Source organism: Aquarana catesbeiana, linkage group LG06 (assembly GCF_042186555.1).
Source record: "Aquarana catesbeiana isolate 2022-GZ linkage group LG06, ASM4218655v1, whole genome shotgun sequence".
Classification (NCBI taxonomy): domain Eukaryota; kingdom Metazoa; phylum Chordata; class Amphibia; order Anura; family Ranidae; genus Aquarana; species Aquarana catesbeiana.
Genome location: NC_133329.1, coordinates 185,250,120 through 185,272,716, shown reverse-complemented (window position 1 = coordinate 185,272,716; position 22,597 = coordinate 185,250,120).

Genomic DNA, 22,597 nt, shown 5'->3' with positions numbered 1-22,597 from the left:
GGTGCTGCAGAAGTGGTGGGCTCCCAATTCGGATTGGCAAATGCAGCAGGAAGGGCACTATGGGCTCGACAGGCCTGTCTTTGTCTTCTTGGTGGCTGGGGAACAATAGTTGTGCTAGCCACCTCACCAGTTTGAACTGCACTTATGGGACTCGCCACATCATCATGTGACACTGCAGTGCTGGTGCTTGCCAGTTCACCAGAAGGATGAGTGGCACTAGTACTGGCTTTCTGCTCCATACGAGAGCCCTGTGGTTCTTGCACCTCAACAACAGGAGAAGAACGGGGTCGAGTACACCTGACTTTGGCAGGGACCACTACTCCGTCGTCAGAGCTATCTTTTAGGGTGCCACTGCTGTCTACGGGTTCATATTCTGAGCTTGAATCTGACAGATGGGTGAGTTCCTCTTCACTCTTATCTGTCATGCTCAGAAACATGTAGGCCTCTTCAATTGGACATGTTGGCCTCTAAATTTACTGGTACACTAGTGAGACTCACAGGAAAAAAGAGCACTGACTGTCAGCGACTGCTTCCAACGCTACCAAAAAAACTGTTAGCGTTCACAGGGATCAGGCCTAACTCTGCGAATGCTGCAGTTAAGTGTTTAGTCTTTTGTAAGTTAAGGTGATCGATTGATACTGCACTTGGGCGGGCTGGGCTGGGCGGAGGGGCTAAAGGCAGGTGCTTGCAGGTATCTGGGCTGATCCCACTAACACTGCATTTTTGGCAACCCTAAACTACTAGGGACGCTAGTATAGATATGATCAGAACAGATATTGATCTGTTCAGACACTATAGTACTAAGGGAGGTGTATGGTGCGTGCGTGGGTGTTAGCGCTACTGGCACTAATCTGACGCGGCCAGGGGTGACGCAGACCCTAATTGATGCTAAAACCTAACTGATAAGGGGGTTAAACCTTTTATTAGGTAATATACCGCAGGTGCCCTGACGCTATAAAAAAATAACTAACTGACCAGCATAACCCGTAACACTAATATGGCGATCACTGGTGACTAGGGGGTGATCAAGGGGTGAAACCTTTATTAGGGGGGTCCCTAGACCTATCTGGGGCAATGTCAGGACCGATCAGCAGGTCCAGGCTAGAAATCATTGGCCTGGGCCTGGAGACTGATCGATTCTGAAACAAATCCGATCGTCGCGGCCGCCTAGGGGGTGCCCTAAGTAATATAATGTCGCTTCACCCACGCATGCCACTCGGCTGCAGTAAAACTGCGGCGGCTGGTCGGGAAGTGGTTATAGTGAAGAAAGGTTTGGATCTCCTAAGGGAGCGAATCTATGGTCAGGAAGAGATTAAACCAAAAAGGGTTAACCTTCCATAGCTTGGCACCATTAGTACCTAAAATGGAGATTTGTAATCTCAAGACTGAGTAATCAGAAATATTTCTCGGGAGGTATGCAACTATATCCACCATATACAGTGTCACTGAGTTACTCAAGGACATATCTATACATGATGGACCCTTGTGTGAGGCCGAGTAGCAAGAATAACATTTCCTGTCAGGATATCTATTCCTCCACACATCACACAACCCCAATTCTGAAACCAATCTAGCAAATGGAGTGGGACCCAAAGGGGCAGTAGGCCTGTCCCCACGTGGTACAAATTTGTCTTTACTTTTATCTAGGAGGTTATTAAAGTCCCTTAAAACCCATAAGGGTACATTATAATGCAAAGCCATAAATTGGACCAGAGAGCTCAGACACTCCGGAGAGAAGGGTGGAGGAATATACATATTTGCTATAATACATACTACCCCAGCGATTTCACACAGTAAAAAAATATATCTGCCTTGGGGATTTACCTGGGAATGTATCAAGTGAAACAAAACATTATTAGAAACAAAAATGCTAACCCCTCTGGAATAGGCAGTATGGATCGAGTGAAACTGTGTCTTGGTGCAGAAGCAGCGATAAGGTATTAGATTGCAGATGAGTATCCTGCAAACACACCACCACATCGGGGTATGGTTTAATTGCAGAGAACAATGCCACCCGCTTCACTCCATCATTCAACCTCCTGCACATTCCATGACAACAGGTTGTATTTAACTGCCATAACAGGCTTGTATCAATGACCCAAGTAAGGGAGGTTGGAATCCCATCCCCTGCCTCTAGAGCAGGGCAATACCGTGGCATACATAACAGTAATAAAAAATAAAATAAAAATAACAGCAACAGACCCAGAGCTGTCCCCGGGTCTAAGAGGAAGCCAGAGCAGGTAAATACCTGCAGGGATACCACATAGCAGGGTAAAGTGTCACACAAAGAGGCAGTCAATATGGATATGTAGAGAGAGCACACTGCAATAGGCCACATAGAGTTCCAGTGTAGCCGTCCATGGTTCATCCATGGGGGGGGGGGATAGCTCAACCATGCTGTAACTTGGAGCCACAAACCCCACAGAAAAATAAAAAAAAAACAATAGGGGGAAAAACAAGAGCCCTGGAAAAGTAAAACAGGAACTAAGAGTCCTCCAAGCACAGATGTACATGGGGGCTCCAATGTCTCTGGAGAGTCCAGTAATCCGAAGGAGCTTGCAAGTCCACTAACAACAGTGGCAGTGAATTGAACAGGGTAACATGAATTCTTTAACACCTTAAAGGAGCAAAGGCCAGTGCCTCTATGTGGCCTATTGCCACTGCTATCTTTTAGGGTGCCACTGCTGTCTACGGGTTCATATTCTGAGCTTGAATCTGACAGATGGGTGAGTTCCTCTTCACTCTTATCTGTCATGCTCAGAAACATGTAGGCCTCTTCAATTGGACATGTTGGCCTCTAAATTTACTGGTACACTAGTGAGACTCACAGGAAAAAAGAGCACTGACTGTCAGCGACTGCTTCCAACGCTACCAAAAAAACTGTTAGCGTTCACAGGGATCAGGCCTAACTCTGCGAATGCTGCAGTTAAGTGTTTAGTCTTTTGTAAGTTAAAGTGATCGATTGATACTGCACTTGGGCGGGCTGGGCTGGGCGGAGGGGCTAAAGGCAGGTGCTTGCAGGTATCTGGGCTGATCCCACTAACACTGCATTTTTGGCAACCCTAAACTACTAGGGACGCTAGTATAGATATGATCAGAACAGATATTGATCTGTTCAGACACTATAGTACTAAGGGAGGTGTATGGTGCGTGCATGGGTGTTAGCGCTACTGGCACTAATCTGACGCGGCCAGGGGTGACGCAGACCCTAATTAATGCTAAAACCTAACTGATCAGGGGGTTAAACCTTTTATTAGGTAATATACCGCGGGTGCCCTGACGCTATAAAAAAATAACTAACTGACCAGCATAACCCGTAACACTAATATGGCGATCACTGGTGACTAGGGGGTGATCAAGGGGTGAAACCTTTATTAGGGGGGTCCCTAGACCTATCTGGGGCAATGTCAGGACCGATCAGCAGGTCCAGGCTAGAAATCATTGGCCTGGGCCTGGAGACTGATCGATTCTGAAACAAATCCGATCGTCGCGGCCGCCTAGGGGGTGCCCTAAGTAATATAATGTCGCTTTACCCACGCATGCCACTCGGCTGCAGTAAAACTGCGGCGGCTGGTCGGGAAGTGGTTATAGTGAAGAAAGGTTTGGATCTCCTAAGGGAGCGAATCTATGGTCAGGAAGAGATTAAACCAAAAAGGGTTAACCTTCCATAGCTTGGCACCATTAGTACCTAAAATGGAGATTTGTAATCTCAAGACTGAGTAATCAGAAATATTTCTCGGGAGGTATGCAACTATATCCACCATAGACAGTGTCACTGAGTTACTCAAGGACATATCTATACATGATGGACCCTTGTGTGAGGCCGAGTAGCAAGAATAACATTTCCTGTCAGGATATCTATTCCTCCACACATCACACAACCCCAATTCTGAAACCAATCTAGCAAATGGAGTGGGACCCAAAGGGGCAGTAGGCCTGTCCCCACGTGGTACAAATTTGTCTTTACTTTTATCTAGGAGGTTATTAAAGTCCCTTAAAACCCATAAGGATACATTATAATGCAAAGCCATAAATTGGACCAGAGAGCTCAGACACTCCGGAGAGAAGGGTGGAGGAATATACATATTTGCTATAATACATACTACCCCAGCGATTTCACACAGTAAAAAAATATATCTGCCTTGGGGATTTACCTGGGAATGTATCAAGTGAAACAAAACATTATTAGAAACAAAAATGCTAACCCCTCTGGAATAGGCAGTATGGATCGAGTGAAACTGTGTCTTGGTGCAGAAGCAGCGATAAGGTATTAGATTGCAGATGAGTATCCTGCAAACACACCACCACATCGGGGTATGGTTTAATTGCAGAGAACAATGCCACCCGCTTCACTCCATCATTCAACCTCCTGCACATTCCATGACAACAGGTTGTATTTAACTGCCATAACAGGCTTGTATCAATGACCCAAGTAAGGGAGGTTGGAATCCCATCCCCTGCCTCTAGAGCAGGGCAATACCGTGGCATACATAACAGTAATAAAAAATAAAATAAAAATAGCAGCAACAGACCCAGAGCTGTCCCCGGGTCTAAGAGGAAGCCAGAGCAGGTAAATACCTGCAGGGATACCACATAGCAGGGTAAAGTGTCACACAAAGAGGCAGTCAATATGGATATGTAGAGAGAGCACACTGCAATAGGCCACATAGAGTTCCAGTGTAGCCGTCCATGGTTCATCCATGGGGGGGGGGATAGCTCAACCATGCTGTAACTTGGAGCCACAAACCCCACAGAAAAATTAAAAAAAAACAATAGGGGGAAAAACAAGAGCCCTGGAAAAGTAAAACAGGAACTAAGAGTCCTCCAAGCACAGATGTACATGGGGGCTCCAATGTCTCTGGAGAGTCCAGTAATCCGAAGGAGCTTGCAAGTCCACTAACAACAGTGGCAGTGAATTGAACAGGGTAACATGAATTCTTTAACACCTTAAAGGAGCAAAGGCCAGTGCCTCTATGTGGCCTATTGCCACTGCAATAGGCCACATAGAGTTCCAGTGTAGCCGTCCATGGTTCATCCATGGGGGGAATAGCTCAACCATGCTGTAACTTGGAGCCACAAACCCCACAAAAAAAAGAAAAAAACAATAAGGGGAAAAAACTAAAGCCCTGGAAAAGGAAAATGCAGCACAGATGTACACGGGGGCTCCAACATCTCTGGAGAGTCCAGTAATCCGAAGGAGCTTGCAAGTCCACTAACAACAGTGGCAGTGAATTGAACAGGGTAACATGAATTCTTTAACACCTTAAAGGAGCAAAGGCCAGTAATGCAGGCAAGGAAGAGATCCTTTTCAATAAAGCAGCCCAACTGGGTATAAAGAGGCCTGTATTTAGGTCGCCGCCATCCTCCTCAAGATATGCTCCATATGATCCAGCCAATCAGCAGCAGCATTCGGGTTGTCAAAGAAATGGATTTCGTTGTTGGCAGCCACCCACAGTCGGGCTGGGTATAACATGGCGTAAGTGACATCAAAGTGCTGCAAATGCTTCTTGACTTCCGTAAACTTGGCCCTCCAGTGTTGTAGTTCATCAGAAAAGTCAGGATAAAACGATATTCCTTTTCATTACCTCACCTTTTGTTCTAGCTAGGTGCAGGATAGCATCTCAATCTTTAAAGTTCAGCAGTTTGAACAAGAAGGGTAGTGGTGGTTCATCCGGGCGGGGGGGGCCTTGTAGGCACCCTGTGGGCTCGTTCCATGGCAAACATCTGTGAGAAAGATTCTCTGCCAAATACTTCTGTAAAACATCACTCAATAAAGGTGACAGGATTTTTCCCTTCAGTCTCCTTTGGTATTCCCACAGCTCAGACATTATTCCTTCTCAGTCTATTCTCCATGTCTTCAAATTTTGCTTCATGTGCTGAAGTTAGTGATTTCACATGGCGCACTTCACGCTGTAATGGCACTATATCATCCACAACTGTGCTCATATGACCCTCCAGAGCTGCTGTGTGATCCCTCAACTTCTGCATATCTTGCCTAACCAGAGTTAATTCCAGTTTAACCCCCTTAAGTTCAGATGTTAGGGAATGTAAAGTGTGATTGCAGGAGGTTACTGCAGCCATTATGTCCCGGAGCGAGGGCCCAGGGTTTTATGGGCCCTCTATGTTAGGCTCATGATTAGAAGTAGGGATGAGCCTAACACCCCCTGGTTCGGTTCGCATCCAGAACATGCGAACAGGCAAAAAATTTGTTTGAATACGTGAACACCGTTAAAGTCTATGTGACACAAACATGAATAATCAAAAGTGCTAATTTTAAAGGATTATATGCAAGTTATTGTCATAAAAAGTGTTTGGGGACCTGGGTCCTGCCCCAGGGGACATATATCAATGCAAAAAGAAGTTTTAAAAATGGAAGTTTTTTCGGGAGCAGTGATTTTAATAATGCATAAAGTGAAACAATAAAAGTGTAATATTTCTTTAAATTTCGTACCTGGGGGGTATGCCTGTAAAGGGGCACATGTTTCCCGTGTTTAGAACAGTCTGACAGCAAAATAACATTTCTAAAGGAAAAAAAGTCATGTAAAACTACTATCGCTACTATCACTACTACCTGGGGGGTGTCTATAGTATGCCTGTAAAGGGGCGCATGTTTCCCATGTTTAGAACAGTCTGACGGCAAAATGACATTTCTAAAGGAAAAAAAGTCATGTAAAACTACTATCGCTACTATCATATTAACTACTGTAAAACGATTATCGCTAGCGCCGGCTATAATGAATTGTCGGTCTGGCAATACACATAAAAGTTCATTGATAAAAACAGCATGGGATTCCCCCACAGGGGAACCCCAAACCAAAATTTAAAAAAAAAATGCGTGGGGGTCCCCCTAAATTCCATACCAGGCCCTTCAGGTCTAATATGGATATTAAGGGGGACCCTGCGTCAAAATTTTTTTAAAAATAGTGTGGGGGTCCCCCTCAAAACCCCCTCAAAAGACCCTTTAGGTCTGGTATGGATTTTAAGGAGAACCTCGTGCCAAAGTTTTTAAAAAAATGGCGTGGGGTGCCCCCAAAAATCCATACCAGACCCTTATCCGAGCACACAACCTGGCAGGCCACAGGAAAAGAGGAGGGGATGAGAGAGCGTCCCTCTCCTGAACCATACTAGGCCACATGCCAGGGCCTGGTATGGAATTTAGGGGGACCCCCACGCATTTTTTAAATTTTGGTTCAGGGTTCCCCTGTGGGGGAATCCCATGCCATTTTTATCAATGAACTTTTATGTGTATTGCCAAACCGACAATTCATTATAGCCAGCGCTAGCGATAGTAGTTTTACAGTAGTTAATATGATAGTAGCGATAGTAGTTTTACATGACTTTTTTTCCCTTTTGAAATGTCATTTTGCTGTCAGACTGTTCTAAACACGGGAAACATGCTCCCCTTTACAGGCATACTATAGACACTCCCTCAGGTACGAAATTTAAAGGAATATTTCACTTTTATTGTTTCACTTTAAGCATTGTTAAAATCACTGCTCCCAAAAAAATTGCTGTTTTTAAAACTTTTTTTTGCATTGATACATGTCCCCAGCGGCAGGACCCAAGTCCCCAACACTTTTTATGACAATAACTTGCATATAAGCCTTTAAAATTAGCACTTTTGATTTCCCCCGTTGACTTTTAAAGGGTGTTCCGCGGCTTTCGAATTTGCTGCGAACACCCCAAATTGTTCGCTGTTCGGTGAAGGGGCGAACAGCCAATGTTCGAGTCGAACTCATGTTCGACCCGAACATAAAGCCCATCCCTAATTAGAAGCCAGGATGGCTGGGGTACTCAGTGTCCCACATGTCGGACTCCTCAGGGTCCTCTGCCCAGTTCGGATCTGGTTCCTCCGTGACAGGTACACCCACCACCGGTGCAGACAACGTGGAGATCAGTGTGGCAGGAGTGTCTTTAAAGTTTGCTTTAGCAAACAGTTTCTGTGCTGCTTCCTTGGCCAAGCAGGGCAGATTGACACCATCTTGGACAGCATGGTCCGGCACTGCTGGCAGGTCTTTACACCTTCTGGACATGTCGTCGGCAGGCAAGACTATCACTGGAGGAAGGTCAAGTGCTTGCTGTATACCTGGAGACATATAGGGCGAATGTGCAGCATGGGATATAGAGGCAATCAGGATATATACAATAAAAACAGAAACGGAATACAGGGGCGTTTCTGTTTTTATTATACACATATTGTAAGTATTTTGAGGCTATGTTAGCCCCCCTCTTATCTTGTTTTGAATTAACAATCCTATGCAAGGATTTTTGATATTGTATACTATATATTGAACATACTCCTTTCTCGCTAGGTCTTTGTTTCCCCCCTGCAACCACGTATAGTTGCGGTGCAGGACCTCCGATCTTCCTTGGGGTGCCGTGTACCTCTTGATGCTCGTTGTGAGTATTTGGTAGGTACCTATTTTTCCACCTGGGGGTCTTTGGTGTCGATCCTGGGCATCCATGAGAGGGGGTCATTCTTGGTCATGTCCAGCATTCATTTATTGATAGAATCACTGACAAATGAATTAATAGTTCTTGTTTATTATCAGCACAGACTGTTACATGTTTTTTTCTTCTTTTAGAACCTATAGAAGTGTACAGGTATAATCCTCTTTCCCTGAGGAAGCCAAAGTTGGCGAAACATGTAGGAATTTAATATCTGTTCAAAACACCTGCTTGTCTACGCACTGGCCGGTTCCTGCTGTATTCTCTACGTGTCTGTATAGTGATTTTACATGTACTGCACCCTTGTAGTTTATACATTTTTGCTACTTTGTATACCAATAAAATTATATATTTTTTTAGCAATTTTGTGTAACAAATCTTCTAATTCCTTGGCACCACTACAGTCCCCTACTCTATCCCTAATTGTTGCTTTTCATTGATCATTTGGGATGAGGTGCCGTATTCTATTGAGAACTCTCCAGCCATACCTCTTTTTTTAGCCAAGGAAAATTACAAAATCTCTTCTGCACCTTGCTTGCCTTCGTCAAGGGCCTCTACAGAAAACAGGGTTGTACAATAATTATCTTACTTAAACTATATCACTTCTTTCTCCCCTTTAGGCAGAGCAGCAGCTAGCTGTCTGGAAAGCTATACACATCCTGACACTGCAATCACCAGCACTGCCACTTCAGGATTCTGCTATGATTATAAAATTAGCATATGATATGTGATTATACTAAATATGGATATGCCACTCATTAGGTAATCTTTGTTATTCAGCTGTCAGTTTAAAAGTTAAATTTTTTCAGAGGCTCAGATTAGGTGCTACACTGTTAAATTAACTGATCAGATTACGGAATGTACATATAAAGGGCAACTCCACTTTTGTGGGAAAAAAATAGCAAAAAAAAAAAAAACCCGTACAATTGCAACACATGTAATTTTGTAATTTAATTTTATTTAAAAAATTACCTTTCATTTTTAACCTGCAGCATTGTAATTTTCTGTAAAATGCAATTCCATATGGCAACCTGAAGGCATTCTGTACACAGATAGAGAGAGCTGAGGGGAATCCAGGACAGTGGTGACACTACCAGGGTCGCAAAGGTCACACTTCAGACTGTGTCCTTGCGTTTAGCCATCGTGGGCGGGCCTGCTGCGGGACCATAAGGCTTGGTCCACACTGCTGCAACCCCAAAGTCATGCAACTTGTTTGTGATTCTGGTTGTGACTTGCTTGTGATTTCCTTGCGACTTCTGTAAATTATCACTGCAGTCTATAGTGCTAAAATTGAACCAAAGTCACAGAAAAGTAGTGTAGGAACCTTTTTTAAACGTGTTTTGACTTCTCATGTGACTGTATGTGCACAGTGTGGACTGAGGTTTATAAAGGGCTCCATGATGGAAGTAAAGGGCCCTGGGAACAGTGGGAAGGGCCCCAAGACCAGAGAAAAGGGCCCCCGGGACCAATGGAAAGGGTAGGCACTGGGGCCCTGAATGTTCTAGTTACACTTTTCTTGCGGACTTCAGCAGAGCATTTCTCTGGACTAGAGCAGCATTTGGTAATGAAGGCCAAAAAGGTGAGTATTTTTAGATCTTTATATAGCAATAGTAGCAAAGAAATTATTGAATATGTATGGGGAAGATTTCTATTAGAAACATATGTCGGTGGAAGGTATCATACTTAATACAAATGTTTCTCAATACATACAATATCTCAACATATAGACAGCAGGACTTTATAATACTCCTCCAGTAGACACCAATAGATCCAAAAATATTAAAAGTAAAAATGTTATTTCTAACAGTAAAACATATATAAAGTCACATATTCCGAATATAAGAGGTAAGGTTGATGTGTTTTGTGGGAGTACCCGCTTCTTCAGGACCTCCTATCTCTTAAACAGATATGAATGATTGATCAAAGAGAAAAATCTAAAAAAAAAATATGTTTCCGTTAATTTTTTTGTTTGTTTGTTTTTTTTCCCTCTGCTACCTTTGGGTTTTAGCTATCATATATGTATATAAGTATTGTAAATATTATCTGAATTATTCAAGATGTCACATATAATGTCTGCATTTTCTATTTTTAGATCATTTTGATCATCCATATCAGTTCAAGTGATAAGCTGTCTTGAAGAAGCAGGAACTCCAGAGAAACGTGTTGACCTTATCTCTTACATTCAATCCACAACTGTGCATGCTGGCAGTAGATGTTGATTGCTGGTATTAATATTAAACATCCACATGGAACATGTGATTTTGTATATGTTTTACTATAAAATTTGTACTTTTTAAATATTTTTGGATCTATTGGTGTCTACTGGAGGGGTATATATAAAGTTCTATTGTCTATATTGTTGATATATAGCAATAGTAGTGACCCTGTTCTGAAACCAAAAAAAGTTAGAGTAGAACTACTGTAAAAGCATTTTGTTTTATTTTGGATAGAATCAGGGAGTGTTATAAAAAAGTCAACTTTTCTTTTGCCATCTGTGTCTTATTAGGGAGATTATCCTTTCACATGCTGCCCCATAGCAAAGCATGAAGTAAGAGGAAATTCCTCCAGAGGAAATCCCTAGTTGTCACTATTAGCAGGTTATTGAATATTTATGCGCTGGAAGCTTTTTGTATGCAGCAGAACACCTTTACTTTCATGGAGGATATCCTTATCATGGATTTTCATCATGTAGAAACATGAACAGGAACAAGGAGCATACAAGTACATGCACTGAGATAGAAAATACATCCTGCTATATCATGGAAAATATGCACTATAAACTATAATATAAACTATAATACTACAGCGCCACTTTTTTCCTGTAATTTCACCAGTACCGGGTCTAGGGTCCCGTTGAGCTTATTATCAGACAATTTAGACATCCAGTCACTTGAGTACTTTTCCAATGCTTTAATGGGAAATAACTGGAAGAAGTAGCCAGAAAGAGGTAGAAGAAGAGTTGCAGGGAAGTTCAAATACCTTTTCTTGGCGTAGCACTAAGGAATTTAAATCTTTGGGGTGAATATATCCTCAGCTCAGGGTTAAATCTTTGCCCGCCCGGATAGGTCTCTCTCACCAACCTAGCAGCCGGAATGCAGCACGAACAAAAAGTCTCTGCCACAGACTTGGATGAAACAAAACTGTACGATCCCCTGCCACAGGATGTAGTAGTTTTCGATGAACAGCAAACACAGTACCAGAACCTTTAAGCTGACCCGGCAGTACATGTGCGGTAGAGTAAATTAGGATGCGTCCTACAATCAAGTAACCAGGCCCTTCTTAAGACCAGCCTTGCATGGTCCCTTCCAAGAGGGGTCCTCCCCTGGATCTTTCCGATTGTCCGGCTTCTTCCCGCAGGACACACAGCACAGGACCATCCCAGCAATAGCAGGCCCCAGACAGATTTATGGGTCTACCCGCTCGGCTGCCGCAACACAACCTTCCAGGCTGGAGGGCCGTGAGCTAGAACTAACTAACACATGCCTCTAGGCCAGGAGGGCCACGAGGTAAAGCTCCCAGAAACATGGCGTCTGCCTAAATACCCTCTCCCAGAATGCAACCCAGAGGACCTCCTCCGCCGAGTTGTCCCCGGGACAGAAGAGCATTCATAGGTTTCAGCCTGTTGCTTTCCAACACCGACCCAGAGTGACAGCGACACTCACAGGCAGAATGTGGAACTGCACACAACACAGCCAAACTGGAACAGAGGCTAATCTAACTGTAAATTAGATCTGAACTATGTACAGCACAGATAATCCACTAAATTTACCTAGAAGCGGTAGATTGGAAAATCTACCAGCGCTACATACTCCACCCACTACAATAGACGTTGTCCTCAACCTTTGGCAAAATATGACTCTCAATCCTGAGAGTAGGTATTTGAACTTAAAACTAGGATGAGAAAGAAGAAAAGACAGTATAGAAAGGTTACAGTTTCAAACATCTGTACAATAACATATTCATTTCAGCAAAAGAAATCACATTAGTCATGTTATAAAACCCCACTATCCCATATCCTATCCTATCCTATAGCTTGATAGGGGATCCAGTTGTTCCTGAAAGAAACAAAGTTAAACAAACACAAAATATGTACAGTAGCATCACTAAAAATTCAGGAGCAAAGCCTCATTCTACAAAAGAATGACACTCTCTTCCCACATATTTTCTTCTAATGAAAATGAACTGAAATAAAATAAATAAAAGTCCATCCTCATTTTTTTTTCAAATTATATCCTTTCCAGTAAATGAAATCTTTTCCAAAAAAAGTTCTCTTTTCCTCTTTAGAAGAACAGAAGACAACAGTTTCTTCTTTTTTTTTTTTAATCACCAATAAAACGGGGGATCCGGCAATGTCGGTTTCCTCTCTTGTTTATCCACGGTAGTGATAAAATAGACAATATCATCTTTACCGGGTCTGCAAATGACCACCTTGTCAGCATAGATGTGCCGACCATAGTTCCAATTAGGGATGAGCCGAACACCCCCCTGGTTCGGTTCGCACCAGAACCTGCGAACGGACTGAAAATTTGCACGAACGTTAGAACCCCATTGACGTCTATGGGACTCGAACGTTCTAAATCAAAAGTGCTCTTTTTAAAGGCTTATTTTCATGGTATTGTCCTAAAAAGGGTTTGGGGACCCAGGTCCTGCCCCAGGGGACATGTATCAATGCAAAAAAAACTTTTAAAAACGGACGTTTTTTCGGGAGCAGTGATTTTAATGATGCTTAAAGTAAAAAAAAAAAAAAGTTAAATATTCCTTTATATATCATACCTGGGGGAGGGTGTCTATAGTATGCCTGTAAAGTGGCGCATGATTCTCATGCTTAGAACAGTCCCTGCACAAAATTACATTTTTAAAGGAAAAAAGTCATTTAAAACTGCTTGCGGCTTTAATGTAATGTCGGGTTCTGGCAATATGGATGAAAATCAGTGAGACAAACGGCATGGGTATCCTCCAGTCCATTACCAGGCCCTTTGGGTCCTGTTTGGATATTAAGGGGAACCCCGCACCCAAATTAAAAAAAGGAAAGGCGTGGGGCCCCCAGGCCCTATATACTCTAAACAGCAGTGTACAGGGGCTGAAAAATTGGGCCTTAGGCACTGGTGGTGGCGCCCAGAAGCAAAAATGTTCTTACAAGCTATCAGCATGATCATTGAGGAGGAAGAGGATAATTACTCAACAGGATAGTCACTCAGCATCAGCATAGGCAGTCTTTGAAGGGATCTGACATTTTAAATAAAAATATTCAGTTACATCAGCATCAGGTGCTTGGTAGCTGGTGGTGATCCAAGACTGATTCATTTTTATGAAGGTCAGTCGATCGATCGAGTCGGTGGACAGATGCACCCTGTGATCGGTTACAAAGCCTCCAGCAGCACTGAATGTGCGTTCAGAAAGAACACTGGATGCAGGACAGGCCAGTAGCTCAATTGCATACTGTGCATGCTCTGGCCAGTGATCCATCCTCAAGACCTAGTAACCCAGAGGATTTTCGGTGGGAAAGGTGTCCAAGTCAGATCTTGCCCCTAGGTATTCCTGCACCATGTAAAACAGACGCTGGCGATGGTTGCTGGAACCGATCATACCTTGGGGCTGCGGACTAAAAAATTGTCTGAACGCATCGGTCAGGCGTCCACCTTCTCCACCGCTCCTTCTTTGACTGACTGAAGCCTCAGCAACACATTGTCCAGAAACAGGAGTTTATAACCTCCCAGTCTCTGGGAACGCGTTGCACAGATCTTTCTGCAAGGCCTCCCGAAGATGTTTCATCCTCTGCTCCAACTGCGACGGCAAGATAAGGTCCGCAACCTTACCCTTGTAACGTGGATCAAGGAGGGTTGCCAGCCAGTATTGGTCCTTCACCTTGATACCATGATTACGAGGATCCTTACGCAGGCTTTGCAGGATCAGGGAGGCCATGCAGCGTAGGTTTGCTGAGGCATTCGGTCCAGCGTCCTCTGGGTCATTAAAGACGACATGGTCCGCAGCCACCTCCTCCCAGCCACGTACAAGTCCATGTGTTTCTTGGGACTGATTCCTTAAAGACTGCTGCTGATGCTGAGTGATAGTCTCCACCTCCATACTGACACAATCCTCCTCCTCTTCCTCCTCTTCCTCCTCCTTTTCCTCTTCCTGTGTGATCAGCGGGCACGCAGGAACACTGTCTGGATAAAGTGGGCCTTGAGAGCTAAGGAAGTCCTCCTCTTCCTGCCTCTGTTCTGTCTCAAGTGCCATTATTCCTTGCAGCGTGTACTCCAACAGGTGGACAAGGGGGACAGTGTCACTGATGCATGCACTGTCACTGCTCACCATCCTTGTGGCCTCCTCAAATGGTGACAGGACAGTGCATGCATCCCTGATCATGGCCCACTGGCATGGGGAAAAAAAACAAGCTCCCCTGACCCTGTCCTGGTGCCATAGTTGCACAGGTACTCATTGATGGCCCTCTGCTGCGTGTGCAGCCGCTGCAGCATGGCCAACGTTGAGTTCCACCTGGTGGGCATGTCACAGATTAGGCAGTTCTTGGGCAGGTTAAACTCCTTTTGGAGGTCTGCCAGCCGAGCACTGCCATTATATGACCGGCGAAAATGCACACAGACTTTCCTGGCCTGCCTCAGGACATCCTGTAAGCCTGGGTACCTGCCCAAGAACCGCTGCACCACCAAGTTAAGGACGTGAGCCAAACAGGGCACATGGGTCAGTTGTCCCTGTCGGAGGGCAGAGAGGAGGCTGGTGCCATTGCTGCAAACCACCATTCCTGCCTTAAGATGGTGTGGCGTCAACCACCTCTGAACCTGCCCCTGCAGAGCTGACAGAACCTCTGCCCCAGTGTGGCTCCTGTCCCCCAAGCACACCAGCTCAAGCACCGCATGGCATCTTTTGGCCTGCATACTTGCGTAGGCCCTTGAATGGCTACGGAGCACCGATGGTTCCGAGGACAAAGCACAGGAAGAGGCCATGGAGGAAGAAGAAGAGGAGGGGTGGAGGAGAGAGGTGTGTCACAATCATTAGTAGTGGCATTTTGGAGGTGTGGTGGCGGAAAAACCTCCAACACTACTGCACCTTGTCCTGCATCCTTCCCAGCTGCCAGCAGAGTGACCCAATGCACTGTGAAACTTAGGTAACGTCCCTGTCCATGCCTACTGGACCATGAGTCAGCGGTAATATGCACCTTACCTCTGACTGCCCTGTCCAGCGAGGCCAAGACATTGCCTTCCACATGCCGGTAGAGAGCCGGAATCACCTTTTGTGAGAAAAAGTGGCGTTTGGGTACCTGCCACTGAAGAACCGCACATTCCACAAACTCATGGAAGGGGACAGAGTCTACCAACTGAAAAGGTAGCAGTTGAAGTGCTAGCAATTCAACTAGCATTCAACCGCTGGGCATGTGGATGGCTCGGAGCGAACTTCTTTCGGCGGTGCAGCAGCTGGGGCAGGGAAATTTGCCTGGTACAATCTGACGTCGGTGTACCGAAAGCAGGTTGCCCACAAGTACTTGGCTATGACACACCTAATTCTACACCTTCATTCCTCTCAGTGCAGGTCTCAGAGAGGACTGAAGGTATAGTGGGGTTGGAGATCTCGGCTGATGAGGAGCAAGGAGAGGTCCTCTTTGTTCTTTGGTGTGGGTTTTTTAGATATGCTTGCCAATGAACTGCATGGCAGGTCAACATATGCCTGGTCAAGCATGTGGTTCCCAAGCGGGAGATGTTTTGGCCACGCGAGATACGCTTGAGACATATGTTGCAAATAGCAGTGGTGCGATCTGATGCACTCATCTCAAAAAAGGCCCACACCAAAGAACTTTTAGAATAATGCGCAGAGACAGCAGCACCCTGCACATGCGGAGCTTTGCGGTGTGATGCAGTCAGTGTGCTGCCCTTAGGCTGGCTCCTGGAGGGCATCCTGCCTCATTGGTGATGTGCCTCCTCCTCCTTCCTCCTATCAGGCACCCACGTTGAGTCAGTGACCTCATCATCCCCTCCCTCCTCATCACTGGAGCAAACTTGGCAGTATGCTGCAGCAGGGGGAGCATGACTGCCAGATTGCTGTCCTTCTTGGGCACCCCCTCTGTCCGTGCTCAGGTTACTGCCTTCATCTAGCGCAGTATCATCATCAGAGCCTTCTAAACGCTGGGCATCCTCCTGGAGCATGTACCCAACACTGTGGTCAAACAGTTCGAGGGACTCCTCAGGAGGACATGGTGGGGCTAGGGAAGGAGTCACTGATGCCATTGAGCCGAGGGAAGAGGCCGCGTTGGCAGCTGCTTTGCCAGACAAGGTATCCTGAGCATTATGAGAGAGGATGAGGACGGCTTGGTCTTCCACTCGGCCAAGTCTTCCGCATGTTGCGGCTCAACACGGCCAGCTGCCGAAAAAAAGGCCAAGCGCGTCCCACGGGCACGTGCTCATGAGGATGCACCGTTTCCATGACCAGCACTGTTGCCTCTAGACACAGAGCCTGCTTGCCCTCTTTTATTGGCTTGTGACTGTCTGCCTCTCCTTGTTGGCCTTCCAAACATACTAATGGCCTGTAGCTGCACTAAGCTGGGTTTTATATATATATATATATATATATATATATATACTGATACTGCAGCTAGCAAAATCAACTGCCTGCCTGTAGTATGAGAACACCACCAACCTTCTACAGGTAGCTTTAGCTGAACACTGTGCAGAGGTTGCACTACACTAACGTGTAAATAATTTAGCTGCCTGCGGTAGTGATAGGATCAGATACCACCATCCTTCTACAGGTAGCTTTAGCTGAACACTGTGCAGAGGTTGCAAAAAACTAACTTGTAGCTTATTTAGCTGCCTGCGGTAGTGATAGGATCAGGAAAACACCACCAACATTCTACAGGTAGCTTTAGCTGAACACTGTGCAGAGCTTGCAAAAAACTAACTTGTAGCTTATTTAGCTGCCTGCGGTAGTGATAGGATCAGGAAAACACCACCAACCTTCTACAGGTAGCTTTAGCTGAACACTGTGCAGAGGTCGCAAAAAACTAACTTGTAGCTTATTTAGCTGCCTGCGGTAGTGATAGGATCAGGAAAACACCACCAACCTTCTACAGTTAGCTTTAGCTGAACACTGTACAGAGGTCGCACTACACTAACTTGTAGTTTTAGCTGAACACTATGAGGAGGACGCACTACACTAACTTGTAGCTTATTTAGCTGCCTGCGGTAGTGATAGGATCAGGAAAACACCACCAACCTTCTACAGGTAGCTTTAGCTGAACACTGTGCAGAGGTCGCACTACACTAACTTGTAGTTTTAGCTGAACACTGTGAGGAGGATGCACTATACTAACTTGTAGCTTTAGCTGAACACTGTTCAGAGGACGCACTACACTAACTTGTAGCTTTAGCTGAACACTGTGCACTACACTAACTTGTAGCTTTAGCTGAACATTGTGAGGAGGACGCACTACACTAACTTGTAGCTTTAGTTGAACACTGTGCAGAGGTCGCACTACACTAACTTGTAGTTTTAGCTGAGCACTGGAGGAGGATGCACTACACTAACTTCTAGCTTATTTAGCTGCCTGCGGTAGTGATAGGATCAGGAAAACACCACCAACCTTCTACAGGTAGCTTTAGCTGAGCACTGTACAGAGCTCGCAAAAAACTAACTTGTAGCTTATTTAGCTGCCTGCGGTAGTGATAGGATCAGGAAAACACCACCAACCTTCTACAGGTAGCTTTAGCTGAACACTGTGCAGAGCTCGCAAAAAAATAACTTGTAGCTTATTTAGCTGCCTGCGGTAGTGATAGGATCAGGAAAACACCACCAACCTTCTACAGGTAGCTTTAGCTGAACACTGTGCAGAGCTCGCACTACATTAACTTGTAGTTTTAGCTGAACACTGTGAGGAGGACGCACTACACTAACTTGTAGTTTTAGCTGAACACTGTGAGGAGGACGCACTACACTAACTTGTAGCTTTAGCTGAACACTGTGCAGAGGTCTCACTAAACTAACTTGTAGCTTTAACTGAACACTGTGAGGAGGACGCACTACACTAACTGTAAATAGTCTAGCTGCCTGACTGTGGTACTAATAGGATCAAAAGAACACCAGCAATTTTCTTCAGGTAGCTCTAAATACTGCAACAACACAAGCCTGCCTGTCAGTAGCAAGATAACAGGAACGGATCTAGCTAAACTGAATACAGTGTGTATATATACTGTATATATATTGTAATGGTGAGAGTCCCTGTCACTATGAAAATGGGGTTAAAGTGGACACAGAATATGCACATTTGCTTGGTGCAAGGCTGCAGAGCATAAATGTGGACTGGAGAAAACTGCTTTCGCAGCTTTCTCCAGATTTTGAGATCCACCAGCATATTGACTGGTCAGGGTGTGTTGGGCTTTTTGTAGACACCTGACCATAGTTCTGGGCTCCACCCTCCCGAGGAGTCCAGGCAAGCAAGGGAGAAGTGTGCATGTCTGTACAGGTCTGTCAGAGTAGACAGAGGGTCCAAGCTTGTGGGCTGGAAAAGGAAGCTGGAAAAGAGTGCTGAGTGTACTGGGTGTACAGGAACTCTGTTATAGAGCCGAGAGGGCTGAAGCATAAGTCTGAGCAGCAGTGCTGCTAAAGAGAGCCAGGTGGCTTGGTATTTTTGATTGAACTTATATTGTTGCTGTGGAAAGCTGAAACCCCTGTGTGGGCAACTCTTCTGTTATCGGACATTTTCTTTCTTTAATAAAAGTGGGCCTACAAGCCCTTAAAACTGCATATCTGGCGTGGACTCAGCTCACTGGTAAGCTCTACCTTTAAGCTAAACCAACCCCCGATGTTACAATATATATATAACACCTGGAATGCATATATATATATACACAATACACTGTAAGTACAGCTAACTCACTGACTGTCCTGCCTAATCTATCTAACTTAAATCAAATGACACGGTCTCTCTGTCTATCTATCTCTCTCTCAACGCCGGAACACACACTACACAGGGCCGCCGTGCAGGCAGCCTTATATAGTGTGGGGCGTGTACTAAATCCCCTGAGCCATAATTGGCCAAAGTCTCCTTGACTTTGGCCAATTACGGCTCTCTGTTCAGCCGGTGCTGTGATTGGCCAAGCATGCAGGTCATAGTGCATGCTTGGCCAATCATCAGCCAGCAATGCACTGCAATGCCGCAGTGAATTATGGGCCATGACGCACCACACGAATTTGGCGCGAACGGCCCATATCATTCGCAATACGGCGAACGGGCGAACAGACTCAACTCGAACACTAAGCTCATCCCTAGTTCCAATGCAGCAAACATCCATTGTAGCATTCATCCATAGCAGCAGAATACCCAGCTTTCCGGAATGGTTTTGGTACAGACAAATAGTCCCAAACAGCTTCACGGTACCACTGTTCCCGGTTGGCCTCAATTTCCTGCATAATTTCCTGAGTCACATAGGGAAATTCCAGACTATATTCTGTGGCAACACGTTTGCTGAGCACTCTCTGTAAACGGGCAAGTCTAGGCAAAGTTCTAATTTTCCCCAAACCAGGAGGCACAAGAATTTGGAGATTTGCGCACCATAGATCCGATGGGTGTTTGCTCACTCTCAAGCAAACTAACAACTTTAGATAGTGTTTCTTTGGTAGTACTGTGCGGCTCCACACAAGGTGATGTCTTCCCAGAATCCATGGCTATCCATTCTGAGAAAGTAAGGGCAGAAGCAACATATTCCCCCTGGGCCCACAATAGTTCCTGTGACAGGGTCTCAAACAAATCATCATCACTGGAGAGATTTGACATAGAATCTATCTCCAAGTCTCTCAACTCTTCCACTGGCAAATATTTACAAAGAGTCCCAGATATGTGGACTTCTCCGGATCCATGTACTCTTCCGGCTCTGGTTCAGGTAGTCTCTGGGGCAGGCCTCGACCATGGCCGCGGGAAGCCTTCACATATCCCACCTTCCTTTGGACAGGTGCAGTGGGGATAGGTGTAGTAGAAGTTGAACAAAAAGTGATGTCCGATGATGAAGCAGTAACAGCAACATCTCCCTCAGGAACACTCACGGCAGCAGACGAGGTCACGGCCTGTTGCTCTCCAGCAGTGATGACAGTAGTTTCCACTGTGGCAGTACCTGTAGCCCAGTCCACACGACAAGCACGGGCGACATTGTAGGTTGCTCCACTGTGAACAATTATTCTCTGCACTGCAAACAGTGAACAAATGGACGGAGATGTATGGCCAGTCCTTCACACTTGTGGCAAAGCATGCCCAGCCCTTCGATATCTCCAACTGTGTAAAGTACGAACTGCCCCTGTGGCTTCAAATGAATGCCGGTATCTGTAAGCAGGGTTCCGGCTAACATAGCACTCGCAGCGGTACTTGTAGGAAACATCTTGGATCCCATAATCGGCGGTACCAATGGAAAAGAAGACATGGCTGCACTCTGATCCTCTCCGTACGATCAAGAGGCTTCTCTCTCCTTTGGCGCCAAACACTCACACAACCCCATCCCACGTGGCAACAAGTAGATTAGGCTCCTCTTACTTGTTCCTCTGATCACGTAGCTCCCGGGCTTTTACTTCTCACCCGCAGCCTACGCAGTCAGAAATAAAGTCCTGCAATTTAACCCCTTCTTCCCCTGGAAAAAGTGACAAAGTCCAGAAACCTCTTGTTAAAATAAACTCCCAGTGAAATACTTCTCAGGGCTGCTCAGGGTAACGGCAAACAATCCCGGACGAGCCCTCACATGTAGCACTAACTCACGGTGGAGCTGCTGATTTTTAGCGGGCTGTTACCATCACCTTTTTTCCTGTAATTTCATCAGTACCGGGTATAGGGTCCCGTTGAGCTTATTATCAGACAATGTAGACACCAGTCACTTGAGTACTTTTCCAATGCTTTAATGGGAAATAACTGGAAGAAGTAGCAGGAAAGAGGTAGAAGAAGAGTTGCAGGGAAGTTCAAATACCTTTTCTTGGCGTTGCACTAAGGAATTGAAATCTTTGGGATGAATATATCCTCAGCTCAGGACTTAATCTTTGCCCGCCCAGATAGGTCTCTCTCACCAACCTAGCAGCCGGAACGCAGTATGAACAAAAAGTCTCTGCCAGACTTGGATTAAACAAAACTGTATGATCCTCTGCACACAGGATTGCTGTTCGATGAACAGCAAACACAGTACCAGAACCTTTAAGCAGTACTTGTGCGGTAGAGTAGTTTAGGATGCGTCCTCCAATCGAGTCACCAGGCCCTTCTTAAGACCAGCCTTGCATGGTCCCTTCCAAGATGGGTCCTCCCCTGGATCTTCCCGATTGTCCAGCTTCTTCCCGCAGGACAGACAGCACAGGACCATCCCAGCAATAGCAGGCCCCAGACAGACTTCTGGGCCTACCCGCTCGGCTGCCGCAATGCAACCCTCCAGGCCAGGGGGGGCCGTGAGCTACAACTCACTAACACATGCCTCTAGGCCAGGAGGGCCACAAGGTAAAGCTCCCAGAAACATGGCATCTGCCCCATAAATACCCTTTCCCAGAATGCAACCCGGAGGACCTCCTCCGCCGAGTTGTCTCTGGGATAGAAGAGCACTCATAGGTTTCAGCCTGTTGCTTTCCAAGACCGACCTAGAGTGACAACGACACCCACAGGCAGAATGTGGAACTGCACACAACACAGCCAAACTGGAACAGAGGCTAATCTAACTGTAAATTAGATCTGAACTATGTACAGCATAGATAATCCACTAAATTTACCTAGAAGCGGTAGATTGAAAAATCTACCAGCGCTACATAGGTATAATACATATATATAGTTCAGTTTATATAACTTGCTGTTGCTTTTCCAACACCCCTTCTCAACAGCATGTGTTTTGTCAAATTATATTTAGCTTCTTCTGGAAATAAATATGAAGTTCCTTCAATAAAGGCTTGGCAAGTGCATCAGCAGTCATCTCCTCTGATGGGCAATATTGAATGTCAATAACACCTTGTTCTTGATTGACCCTCAGTAGGTGATTCTTGACGATGATGTGTTTGATCCTAGTATTGACCCTGTGACAGACCTAGCGAGGAAGGAGACTTTTGGAGGGGACTGTGTGCTAGCCTCTTGCCGATCGATTGGGGGCCCTTTTGGGGGAAGGGTGCTCTTTGTGAGCTGTATGTCTGGGGACCC